General features: G+C 37.7%; 1 long non-coding RNA gene across 1 annotated transcript; it reads left to right on the top strand.

Annotated features, from left to right (window-relative positions):
* The first annotated feature begins 7,186 nt into the window (after positions 1-7,186).
* Positions 7,187-11,958, top strand: LOC134486318 (uncharacterized). The gene is made up of 3 exons (XR_010065129.1): positions 7,187-7,368; positions 11,262-11,388; positions 11,770-11,958. It is a non-coding gene; the product is annotated as an uncharacterized LOC134486318 (long non-coding RNA).
* The last annotated feature ends 1,427 nt before the right edge of the window (positions 11,959-13,385 follow it).

The raw sequence follows: 13,385 nt of genomic DNA, 5'->3' as shown, positions 1-13,385 counted from the left end.
ATTAATAAACCTCTTGCTGATTTCATCGAATCTCGGCTCTGGTGCTCTTTGGGTACGTGTGGATTTTTGGTGGTATTCCTTCGGGTCCAAGAGTATCTGTGTAGAAAATTTTCCACTTTCTCCTGATGTTCAAGTTTTGTTGAGTATAGGTGTTTGGAATGGGATCTCATAATTATTTAATATTTTCTGTTTCTGTTGTTTTTTCTCCCTTTTCATTTCTGATTTCGTTAATTTCGAAACAGTCATGGTGCCCTCCCCTGAGTTTGGCAAAGGGTTTTTCTACCTAGGACATTTTCTCAAAGAACTAGCTTCTGGTTTTTTTCATTCTACATAGAGTTTGTTTTGTTGTTGTTGTTGTTGTTGTTGTCGTTGTTGTTGTTGTTGTTGCTTTGTATTTGTTTTGTTTGATTTTTCTTTTTGTTTTTCTTTTTTGTTTCTTTCTTTGTTTCCACTTGGTTGTTGTCAGCACTGAGTTTCAGTATGCCATGCTGTCTTTGTGTGTATTTGTTCCTTTTTGTTCTAGAGCTTGCAAGTGTGCTGTCAAGCTGCTGCTGTACTCTCTCCAGTTTGATTTTGGAGAAACTCAGAACTTTGAGTTCTCCTGTTAAGTGTGCTTTCATTGTGTCCCATGAGTTTGGGTATTTTGTCCCTTCATTTGCATTAAATTCTTAAAAGTCTTTAATTTTTTTCTTTCTTCCTTAACTAATTATGTTGTTGTAAAATTATTAAATATATAATGGTTGTCTTTTACTCCCTCTAGATCCAGCATTTGGGTCTTTATTACTTACAGTTGGGTATTTCTTATTTACATTTCAATTATTATTACATTTACTGGTTTCCAGGGAAACATCCACCTAACCCCTTCCCCTCTCCTTCTATATGGGTATGGAGTATGCTAAGCAGTTCTGTTTAAGATTAGGGTAGTAGTATATATGTTTGTTTAGCAGGATTGTCCAGATATTTGTCTCCAAACCATAAAAAAGGGGACAAATCTTGTTTAAACTCAGCGATAAGGCCCATGATGGTATCAAAAACAGGACCCTAACAAAATGCTCAAGATGAGATTAGAGTGTCACAAACAACATTGAGGCCTGGTCTTCCATATGGATACGATTATCAGTTCCAAGTCAAATGTGGACTTGATAGGAATGTTTTTTGGATACTTAGGGTTCCCTTTGTACAGCACTGTTTTATTAGACTTCTCCTGAGTTTGTACCATTTTATGAGAGTTACTGATGGCTTCATAGAAATTTCCACTTGGTTCTACTTATCCCCTGTAAATAGTATAAAAGTTGCTACTCTTCAGAAGCTCACTTTGTATAAGACACAGCTTGTGCATGATCTACCCACCACAGCTGCTGCAGATTCTACCTTCCACCTTCTACCAAGAGCATTGTCATCCTCTGGTCCTCCAAATCAGGACCCCATCACTGGAAAAGAAACTACTATTTCAGGACTCTCATGCACTTAAGAAATGATTCTGGGGATCTTTGCTGTGTAAATCTGCTAGCTGCCTACGTAGCACTTGCAATCCTTATTTAAACTGTATTTCAACAACCTGAGGCCTTTTCTGGATAGAAAATCATCCATCCCAGCATATGTGGAATCCAAAACACTGCTTTTTGGCTAGCTCCTCTTTTAGCATTACACAGATCGGAGCCCATGGTATCATTAAAAAGACTTTTGCTTGTTGATATTTTAATTGTATGGGAAGTGATTTCTTTCTGGGATATATTAACTGTGAGAGAGCTGTATCTTCTGGTCTGTATTGAAATGATTCTCAGACAATGTAGTCTTAGACTAGCCTAAGACTCAGGTAGCCTTGATCTTGGTCAGTTGCTCCCCAGGGCAATGACCTTGCATTCTTTTACTGGAAATGCCTAAGTTTTTGAGATAAAGGAATGAAGCAAAATGATGTTTTATACTTGCTTTTTTGAGTCATATAATGAACTGTCCATTTCTTCTACCTTCACATGAGAACCAGGGGAATTGTGTACTCTGTTAACTGTCAGATGAAAAAGGGCGGGCAATAGCTAGATCAACAACCAAAGTTGAAGGGAGTCTGCTGTAGCAGTCGCCATTCTGGAGAAGTACCTGATTCAGGCAGGGTGAAAAATTTCTAATTTCACATCACATATTAAATAATACATGTAATAAAAAAGCAGATTAGTGGATCCTTAATTTTTGAAGATGAGCTTGAGACAGTGGATGATAAATTCCTATTTTAGGACCCGTAGTATAGAGATATGTGCAATCTTTGTTTACAAAATTAAATCATCCACAAATAGGATAGCAGATGCCATCTTCTGTAACTTGGTGTGTCATGATATAGATCTCAGCAGTTAACATTTCACATAGGGACAAGGATAAAAACTATCTTATTAATGCCATTCCTTCTATGAAGAAGTACCTGCTGTTTTTCAAAGTCACTTGTATTTATCTTTGCTTAAAGTCAATTTTGATTATTACTTTATAAATTCCATTTTTTATACACACATGCTATATTCCAGTACTTGGTTCTATTCTCTAATGTTTCCCAGGAATTAAGAATTTCATTTCTTCTTATAAAGAGAATTTATATCTTCCTTTTTAGAGCAACATATCTGTAGCTCAGGCTTTCTTGAAGTCATCCAGTTAAGATTGATTTGATCACCTATTCCTGCCTTTACTGACCAGTGGTCAGAACACTGTCCTCAACTCTTTTCACTCTCTCGTTTATCTTGTCATTAAAGAGAAAAAGAAGACATGAATGAGTGTTGTCTAACCTCTCTGTGTTAGGGATGCAAGAACTACAAATTACAAGGAAACTGTGTAGTTAAGAATTTACTTCTCTGAAAACTTTGGAGCTGGTATAATCACAGTCCAAAAAAAGCAGGAGGAATAAAGAAGGCAAGGCATTTCTGCTTTGGAACTTGTTCTCATTAACCATGAGTAGGCAAGTAATTTTAGACAGTCAGTAAATTTCCAGACTGGTCATCTTGGGGTGTTTTCCAGATCGGAGCAAAGGTGAACTTAAAAGAGAAACTGAACTTATATGTATGAACCAAATTTCTGTATTTCTACTAGTTCGAAAAAAAGAAGATCTAGACAAAGTGTGGCTGTGCCTAACCAGGAAAGTTATTATTCTTTTTTGAAAATACAAAATGTTAGAGAAAAGATATAATACTTGGTGTGCTCTAGTACACACATCAGTCCTTGGAAAATATCGGACCATCCAGTGTGTTTTGAATTTTACAAATAGTATTTGAGAATATAATTAATTCATTTCATTCTTCTCCTTTTCCGTAGTGTTAAGTCTGTATCCCTGGGACCAATGGCATGGGAGCCCTATTTATCAAGTCAATGCAAAACTGACCTTCTGATTCTCTAATCAGAACTCACTCCCGAACTGTCACAGAATATTGCTGGCATACCTCCTCCTCTACCCCAAGTGTTAGGATGCCATTCTCCCAGCTTCAATTCCTTATGCAATCCAAGCATATGGTAACTGATATTTCTCTTTTATAATTATCATTCTGACCCCTTCCTTGGTGTGGCTCTTGTTTCTTCCCTGCTTCCTGTCTCAACAAGTTTCAAGGTCATGATTATTCTTGGCTGTCACAGATAATCCTGAAGCATCCACATTTTGATCATCCTTCTGATTTTCATGTGTTCTATGCATCTATAGATAGTTCGAGAATTTGGGCTAGTAACCACTTATCAATGAGTGCATACCATGTGTGTTTTTCTGTGATTGGGTTACCTCACTCAGGGTGATATTTTCCAGTGCCATCCATTTGCCTATGAATCTCATAAAGTCATTGTTTTTGAGAGCTGAGTAATATTCCATTGTGTAGAAGGACCACATTTTCTGTATCCATTCCTCTCTTCAAGGGCACCTGGGTTCTTTCCAGGTTCTGGGTGTTATAAATAAGGTTTCTATGAACATAGTGGAGCATGTTTCTTTGTTATATTTTGGGGCATTTTTTGGGTCTATGCCCAAGAGAGGTATAGCTGGGTCCTCAGGTAGTGCAGTGTCCAATTTTCTGAGGAACCTCCAGACTGATTTCCAGAGTGGTTGTACCAGTCTGCAATCCCACCATCAATGGAGGAGTGTTCCTCTTTCTCCACATCCTCGACAACATCTGCTGTCTCTGGAGTTTTTGATATTAGCCATTCTGACAGGTTCAAGGTGGAATCTTAAGGTTGTTTTGATTGGCATTTCCCTTATGACTAGAGATGTTGAACATTTCTTTAGGTGCTTCTCAGCCGTTCAGCATTCCTCAACTGTGAATTCTTTGTTTAGCTCTGAACCCCATTTTTAATAGGGTTATTTGTCTCCCTGCAGTTTAACTTCATGAGTTCTTTGTATATTTTGGATATAAGCCCTCTATCTGTTGTAGGATTGTTAAAGATCTTTTCCCACTCTGTTGATTGCTGTTTTGTCCTAACAGCAGTTTCCTTTGCCTTACAGAAGTTTTACAGTTTTATGCGATCCCATTTGTCAATTCTTGATCTTAGAGCATAAGCCATTGGTGTTTTGTTCAGGAAATTATCTAAAGTGCCCACGTGTTAGAGACTCTTCCCCACTTTTAACTCTATTAGTTTGAATTTATCTGGTTTGCTGTGGAGGTCCTTGATCCACTTGGACTTATGTTTTCTACAGGGTGAGAAGAATGGATCGATCAGCATTCTTCTACAGGCTGACCTCCAGTTGAACCAGCACCGTGTGCTGAAAAGGCTATCTTTTTTCCATTGGATTGTTTTGCCTCCGTTAACAAACATCAAGTGACCATAGGTGTGTGGGGTCATTTCTGTATCTTCAATTATATTCTTCTGGTCTCTCTGCCTGTCTCTTTACCAATCCCATACAGTTTTTATCACTACTGCTCTGTAATACTGCTTGAGTTCAGGGATAGTGATTCCCCCAGAAGTCCTTTTATTGTTGAGGATAGTTTTAGGTGTCCTGGGTTTTTTCTTATTCCAGATGAATTTACAAATTGTTCTGTCTAACTCTCTGAAGAATTGCATTGGAATTTTGATGGGAATTGCATTGAATATGTACATTGCTTTTGGTAAAACAGCCATTTTTACAATATTAATCCTGCCAATCCATGAGCATGGGAGATCTTTCCATCTTCTGAGATCTTCTTCAATTTCTTTTGAGGCTCGAAGTTCTTATCATACAGATCTTTCACCTGCCTGGTTAAAGTCACACCACAGCATTTTATATTATTTGGGACTATTATGAAAGGTGTCTTTTCCCTAATTTCTTTCTGGCCTTGTTTCTCTTTTGTGTAGAGGAAGGCTTCTGATGTATTTGAGTAAATTTTGTACCCAGCCATTTTCCTGAAGGTGTTTATCAGTTTTAGTAGTTCTCTGGTGGATCTTTTGGGATCACTTAAATATACTATCATATCATCTGCAAATAGTGATATTTTGACTTCTTCCTTTCCAATCTGTATCACATTGATCTCCTTTCGCTGTCTGAATACTCTGTCTAGGATTTTGAGAACTATATTGAATAAGTAGGAACAGAGTGGGCAGCCTTGTCTAGTCCCTAATTTTAGTGGTATTGCTTCAATTTTCTCTCCTTTTACTTTAATGGTAGCTACCTGTTTGCTTTATATAGTTTTACTATGTTTCTATATGGGCCCAAAATTCCTGTTCTTTCCTGGACTTTTATCATGAAGGGGTGTCGATTTTTGTCAACTGCTTTCGCAGCGTCTGATATAACGATCATGTAGTTTTTATCTTTCGGTTTGTTTATATAGTGGACTACGTTGATGGTTTTCCGTATATTAAACCATCCCTGCATATCTGGCATGTAGCCTTCTTAATCATGATCGATGAGTGTTTTCATGTGCTCTTCGATACTGTTTGCCAGAATTTCATAGAGTATTTTTGTGTCGATATTCATACCAGAAATCAGTCTGAAGTTCTCTTTCCTTTTTGTCTTTGTGTGGTTTAGGTATAAGAGTAATTTTGGCTTCATAGAAGGAATTGGATAGCACTTCGTCTATTTCAATGTTATGGAGTAGTTTGGATAGTATTGCTATGAGGTTTTCTAGGAAGGTCTGATAGAATTCTGCATTGAACACATCTGGACCTGGGCTTTTTTTCATTGGGAGACTTTAATGACTGGTTTTTTTGAATTTCCTCTTATTCTGTTGTTACGTCTCCCTTTTCGTTTCTGATTTTGTGAATTTGGACACACTCTCTGTGTTCTCTGGTTAGTCTTGCTATGGGTTTATCTATCTTGTTGATTTTCTCAAAGAACCAGGTTTTGGTTCTGTTGCTTCTTTGTATAGTCCTTTTTGTTTCTACTTTGTTGATTTCAGCTCTCAGTTTGATTATTTCCTGCCTTCTACTCCTCCTGGGTGTATTTGCTTCTTTTTCTTCTAGAGCTTTTCGATGTGCTGTCAAGCTGCTGACATATGCTCTCTCCTCTTTCTTTCTGCAGGCACTCAGATCTATGTGTTTTTCTCTTAGCACAGCTTTCATTGTGTCCTATATATAAGTTTGGGTATGTTGTACCTTCATGTTCATTAAATTCTAAGAAATCTATAATTTCTTTCTTTATTTCTTCCTTGACCAGGTTATCATTGAGTAGAGCCTTGTTCAACTTCCCTGTATATGTGGCAGTTCTTTCCCTGTTGTTATTGAAGAACAGCTTTAGCTGTGGTGTTCTAATAGGACATGTGGGATTATTTCTACCTTTCTGTATTTGTTGAGGCCTGTTTTGTGCCTGATTATACCGTCAGTTTTGGAGAAAGTAGCATGAGGCGGTGAGAAGGAGGTATATCTTTTTGTTTAGGATTGAATGTTGTATAAATGCCTGTTTAAGTCGATTTGGTTCATGACTTCTTTTAGTCTACTATGTCTCTGTTTAATTTCTTTTTCCATGATCTATCCATTAGTGAGAGTGGGGTGTTGAAATCTCCTAATATTCTTGTGTGAGGTGCAAGTTGTGCTTTCAGCTTTGGTAAGGTTTCTTTTATGTATATAGGTGCCCTTGTATTTGGAGCATAGATATTTAGGATTGAGAGTTCATCATGGGGGATTTTTCCTTTGGTGAATATGAAGTGTCCTTCCTTATCTTTTTTGATGATTTTCGCTTGAAAATTGAAAATCTCAATGTGGTAAGGTTTTTGGTCTAGAGAGCAATAGGACAGCCTCAGCTCTGGAAGCAGATGCAGACCAAATGGAAACTGGAAGGCGGTATCATGCTGTATCATGTACACATGTATTGTATCTTTTAGGATGTCCTGACCTATCATGATGTGCATGTGAACTTCACTCAGGAAGAGTGGGCATTGCTGAATCCTTCTCAGAAGAGTCTCTACCAATGTGTAATGCTGGAGACCTGTAGGAATCTCAGCACTCTAGGTAATTCAATGAATTTATCATTCACTTTGCAAAACATAGGCACAGCTGGTTTTGTTTAATACTTGATATTTTTTTTTTTTCGGAGCTAGGTACCAAACCCAGGGCCTTGTGCTTCCTTACCTTTTTTGATGACTTTTTCTTGAAAATTGATTTCATTCGATATTAGAATGTCTACTTCAGCTTGCTTCTTCAGACCATTTCCTTGGAAAGTTGTTTTCCAGACTTTTACACTGAGGTAGTATCTGTCTTTGTTTCTGAGGTGTGTTTCCTGTAGGCAGCAAAGTGCTGGATCCTCATTACATATCCAGTTTCTTAGTCTGTGTCTTTTTATTGGGGAATTGAGTCCATTGATGTTGAGAGATATTAAGTAATAGTGATTGTTGCTTCCTGATATATTCATATTTGGATGTGAGATTATGTTCGTGTATTTGTCTTCTCTTTTTTCTGTTGCAAGACAATTAGTTTCTTGCTTTTTCTAGGGTGTAGCTTGCCTCCTTTATGTTGGGCTTTACCATTTATTATCCTTTGTATGGCTCGATTTGTAAAAAGATATTGTGTGAATTTGATTTTCTCATGTAATATCTTTGTTTCTCCATCCATGTTAATTGAGAGTTTTGCTGGGTACACTAACTTGGACTGTCACTTGTGTTCCGTTATTGTCTGTATGACATCTTTCCAGGATCTTCTGGGTTTCATAGTCTCTGGTAGAAGTCTGGTGTAATTCTGATAGGTCTGCCTTTTTACATTACTTGACCTGTTTCCCTTACAGCTTTTAATATTCTTTCTTTGTTTTGTGCATTTGGTGTTTTGACTGTAATGTAACAGGAGGAGATTCTTTTCTGGTCCAAACTGTTTGGAGTTCTGTAGGCTTCTTTTATGTTTATGGGCATCTCTTTCTTTAGGTTAGTGAAGTTTTCTTCTGTGACTTTGTTCAAGATATTTACTGGTTCTTTGAGCTGGGAGTCTTCACTCTCTTCTATACCTTTTATCTATAGGTTTGATCTTCTCATTGTGTCCTGGATTTCCAGTATATTTTGGGCAAGTAGTTTTTTCCCTTTTACATTATCTCTCACTGTTCTGTCAATGATTTCTATGGAATCTTCTGCTCCTAAAATGCTCTCTTCTTTCTCTTGTTTTCTGTTTTATGCTTGTATCTACAGCTCCTTGTCTCTTTCTTTTTATATATATATATATATCCAGGGTTGTATCCCTTTGAGCTTTCTTCATTTTTTTTCTATTTCCATTTTCAATTCCTTCACCTGTTTGATTGTGTTTTCCTGTAATTCTTTCATGGATTTTTTTTCCTCTCTAAGGGCTTCTACATGTTTATTTGTGTTTTTCTGCTATTCTCTAAGGCAGTTTTTATATCTTTATTGAATTCCTCCATCATCATGATCAAATGTGATTTTAAATCTAGATCTTGCTTTTCTTGTGTGTTTGAATATCCAGTGTTTTCTTTGGTGGGAGGATTGGGCTCCCATGATGCCACGTATTCTTGATTCCTGTTACTTGGGTTCCTTCAGTTACCTGTCAACATCCAGTTGTCTCTGCTGTTAAGTTGTTCTGCTATTTCTGAGAGTGACTTGACCCGTCCTATAGGCCTGTGTGTCAAGAGTGCTATTGTCCTGTTTTCTTTCAGCCAGTTATGGTAACAGAGTGTTCTGCTTTGAGGAGTGTAGTCTTTCCTGTAAACTGGCTTTCAGCTGTTCCTGTGGGCGTGTGTCATGAGTCCACCAGGCAGGTTCCTTGGAACAGAAAAGTTGTTCTTACCTCTAGTCTTGGGTCTGAAGTGTTCCTCGGGGCTGTGTTTGAACTCTCAGTGAGGGCATCAGTCAGCAGGGCCTCCTCCTCCTCCAGGATCTCTGTGCACAGGGCAACCAGATGGAACTAAGCAAATTCCTCTAGAGTCAGAAATGTGGGCAGAGAGTAGTCTCCTCTGGTTTCCCAGGTGTGTCTGCCCCTCTGAAGCTATAGCTCTCCCTCCCACAGGATTTGGGTGCAGGGAGCTGCTTGACCGGGTGTTTTCAGATCAGGACACAGTCTGGACTGCAGTTTACAGCAGCTTGATTGTGCCTATCTTCCTGTTCCCAGAGGCCCTATACAGTTTCCTCTTAGACCAGGGATGTGGGCAATGGTAGGGAGAGTTGGCAGTCTCTCCTGCCTTGCAGTCTCAGGAGTGCCCACAAGTCTGTGTGATGAACTATCTTTCCCATGTTGTTTTGTGAGTTCTTGAATTTCTGAATGTACTTCATTCAGTTTTGTTTGACTAATTTTGTCATGTTTAGAAATTAGTAGAAAAGGGGTAATAGGGTTCCTTCAGAAGTAGTTCATTTGAATCCTTTTACCTTTCTATTACCTCCAGCCAATGGAGTGATTCACAGAAATTCAATTCTTACTTACAAAAGGAGCTTCTGAGATGCAAAATTTCTCATGTGCTCATACTGCTCGGTCTGTAAATAGTACAAATTCCACATCTTGTAACATAATCCATATAGCAGGAAGCAGACATTAAATAATGTGTGTGATGCGAGGAAATTTTATTATCGTCCAGTCTATTTTGAATCTGTGGGCTTCTTTTATGTTCATGGGCATCTCTTTCATTAAGTTAGGGAAGTTTACTTCACAAAAAAATTGAAGATATTTGCTTTTTAAGTTTGACATCTTTATTATCCTCTATAACTACTAACCTTAAGTTTGCTCTTCTCACAACATTGTTCTGTTCTGGATTTCCTGGAAGTTTTGACTAAGAAGTTTTTTGGGTTTTTTTGCATTCTCTTTAACTGTTGTGTCAATGTTTTCTATGGTATCTTCTGCCCCTGAGATTCTCTCTCAAACCCTTATATTTTATTGGTGATGCTTACGTATTACTCCTGATCTTTTGCCTATGTTTCCTATCTTCATGTTTGTCTCTCCTTGTGGCTTCCTTATTTTTCCTATTTACAATTTTAGATCCTAGATGTCTCTGTTTAGTTTCTTCCACTCTTTTGTAGTTTTTTAATGTAAATCTTTACGGGATTTTATTGTTTCCTCCCTAAGGCAACTACTTATTTACATGTGTTCTGTAATGCTTTAAAGGAGGTAATTATGTCCTGCTTAAAATCCTCTATCATGACCATGAGATGTGATTTTCAATCCAAATCTTGCTTTGCTGGTATGTTGATATACCCATTGCTTGTTGTGGTGAGAAAACTGCTTTGTGATGATGACAATTAGTGTTGATTTCTGATGCTTCGCTTCATATGCTTGCCTACTGCCATCCAGTTATTGCTAATGTTAGTTGATCTTGCTGCTTCTGACAATAGCTTGTTCCTCCTGCAGACTCATATGCCTCTGATCCTAGGAATGAGAATGCTCCTGGGAGACCAGTACTCTCTGGCCTTGTTTTGGGTCTGGAGGGCTATGACACACCCTTAGCACTGGGTACAGATAGAGACCAGGTCTGTCCTCTGCCAGGCCTACCCACCACTCCATTGCCAAGATTGTTCCAAGCTCATCTCTCCTTTAACAACTGTGGAGCAAATGTGTGTTCCAACCTGTATGATTTGCAATGAGAGCACTCCTAAGAGACCATCTCAATGTTGCGAAGTTTTTGATCTAGAGAGCAATAGGACCGCCTCAGCTCTGGGAGCAGATGCAGACCATAAGAGTACCATCCCAGGTTGCTCTATAGATCCTGGGCCTTGGGAGGTCCAGGTATTTCTCCCTTTGGACAGTCAGTGGAGAGAAAGTGGGGTTTCAGCTGTGGGCTTAGCAGTGAGAGTGCTCCTGATAGACCACCCCTGAAGACCAGTTTTGAATATGCAGTTCTTTGGGACAGCTCCAGCTGTGGGCACAAATGGAGACTGGAAGGTGGTATCATGCTGTATCATGTACACATGTATTGTATCTTTTAGGATGTACTGACCAATGATGATGTGCATGTGAACTTCACTCAGGAAGAGTGGGCATTGCTGAATCCTTCTCAGAAGAGTCTCTACCACGGTGTAATGCTGGAGACCGATAGGAATCTCAGCGCTATAGGTAATTCAATGAATTTATCATTCACTTTGTAAAATATAGGCACAGCTGGTTTTGTTTAATATTTTTTTTGTTTTTTTTGGTTTTTTTTGTTTTTTTTTTGTTTAATATTTGATCTGGTTTTTTTTGTTTGGTTGGTTGGTTTTTTGTTTGTTTGTTTGTTTGTTTTTGAGAGCTGGGGACCGAACCCAGGGCCTTGAGCTTGATAGACAAGCGCTCTACCACTGAGCTAAATCCCTAACCCTGATTTTTTTTTATTTCACTTAAAAATGAGGAAGAATGAAGTGAGTAAATCAGTTATGGTTCTAAAGTTCACTACAGATAGTAATTTAAATGTTGCCTAATTCCAATAATTTAACATAATTTCTCTGATACTATTTTTAGGCTACATTTGAGAAGACAATACTACTGAAGAGTACTGTAAAAGTTCTAGAAGACATGGAAGGTAATTGTCACATGAAAGATGATAAGATAATACCTCCCAAGAAAGTTTCATATGTGTAGCAAGTTTTAAAGAAAAGCAACTGGGTAAAATACACACTGCATCAAATATTGATTAGGTCATCATTATATGTCTACACCCTTTTAGTAAGCAAATAGTCCATAGTAAATTGTGGTGAACCTTATTCTGTAACAGCATGGCTAAATTTAATGATATGGACAGTTTTAGAGATTCAAGAATGGTTTTGTGGAGAAACCTTAAACCCTGTACCACATCTCTCTGAGGAAAACTAATTGAAATTTTGTAAATGTAATATAGAAATTTATTTTGTTATGTGTTGAATGTAGTGCATTATTCTTCTTTTGCTATGGATGTCATATGTCCCTATGAATGCAAGCCAGGAGAGCATAGTGATACTGAAAGAAGCAACATACCTCTCTCTTTTCCAGAACAATTAGAAGATGTACAGTAGATACCACTTTGAGGAGAGTTTCTTAATGTGGGAAAAGTTGATAAATATTTAGTTTTTGACTATGATTGGTGACATGTACACATTCAAAGTGCTGAATCACTTTATGAGATTAGGGTTATAGAAATATTCCTCTTTGTATTGGCTCATGTTGCAAATGTAGTATTCCTCAAAGATAGCAAAATTTATGTTCACAGCCAGACTACAAACGCTCTGAGTTCATAGAGTTTTCTTCAAATATGTTAACAATCTTAGTAGAAAAATTATAGAATAAATATGAGTCATGTAACCAATTCTCTTCCTATTCCATGTGTCTTCAAACGTTCAAGACAAACCATATTATAAGGCAACACCTTTGAATATAAACAAACTGATATTATGTTAAGATCATTTTGCTCTTTACACTTAAACAAAATTTGAAATGAATTCATAGATATAAAAAGATTCATGAGGGGGTTGGGGATTTAGCTCAGAGGTAGAGCGCTTGCCTAGTGAGCACAAGGCCCTGAGTTCAGTCTCCAGCTCCGAAAAAAAAAAAGATTCATGAATATAATCAATGTGAGAAAAAATTTACATGTGCCAATTGTATTTGCAGGTATGAAAGAAGTTTTACTGGGAAGCAGACTTTTGATTTTATTCAGTATGGTAATGGCTTTGCAGTTCAGAGTCATACCCAAAGGCATAATGGAGAGAAGCCCTATGAAGGTACCCTATGTGGTAAAGCTTTTGTACAGAGTAATAATCTCAAAAGACATAAAAGGACACATAATGGAGAAGAACCTGCTGAATGTAACCAATGTTGTAAAGACTTTGTAAGAAGCAGTGCTCTCCAAAATCATAAACACACACAGGAGAGAAACTCTATGAATGTAATCAATGTGGTAAAGCCTTTGCACAAAGGAGTAGTCTCAAAAGACAAAAAAAAGGACATGTAATGGAGAAAAACGTTATAAATATAACCAATGTGGTAAAGTCTTTGTCCAAAAGCATGGTCTACAAAAACATAAAGAACCCATACAGTACAGAAACCCTATGAATGTAACCAATGTTTTAAAGCCTTTGAATGAAGAGATCATCTCCAAAGTCATA

This window comes from Rattus norvegicus, chromosome 3 (assembly GCF_036323735.1).
Source record: "Rattus norvegicus strain BN/NHsdMcwi chromosome 3, GRCr8, whole genome shotgun sequence".
Taxonomy (NCBI): Eukaryota; Metazoa; Chordata; class Mammalia; order Rodentia; family Muridae; genus Rattus; species Rattus norvegicus.
This window is presented reverse-complemented; position numbering and strand designations above follow the sequence as displayed.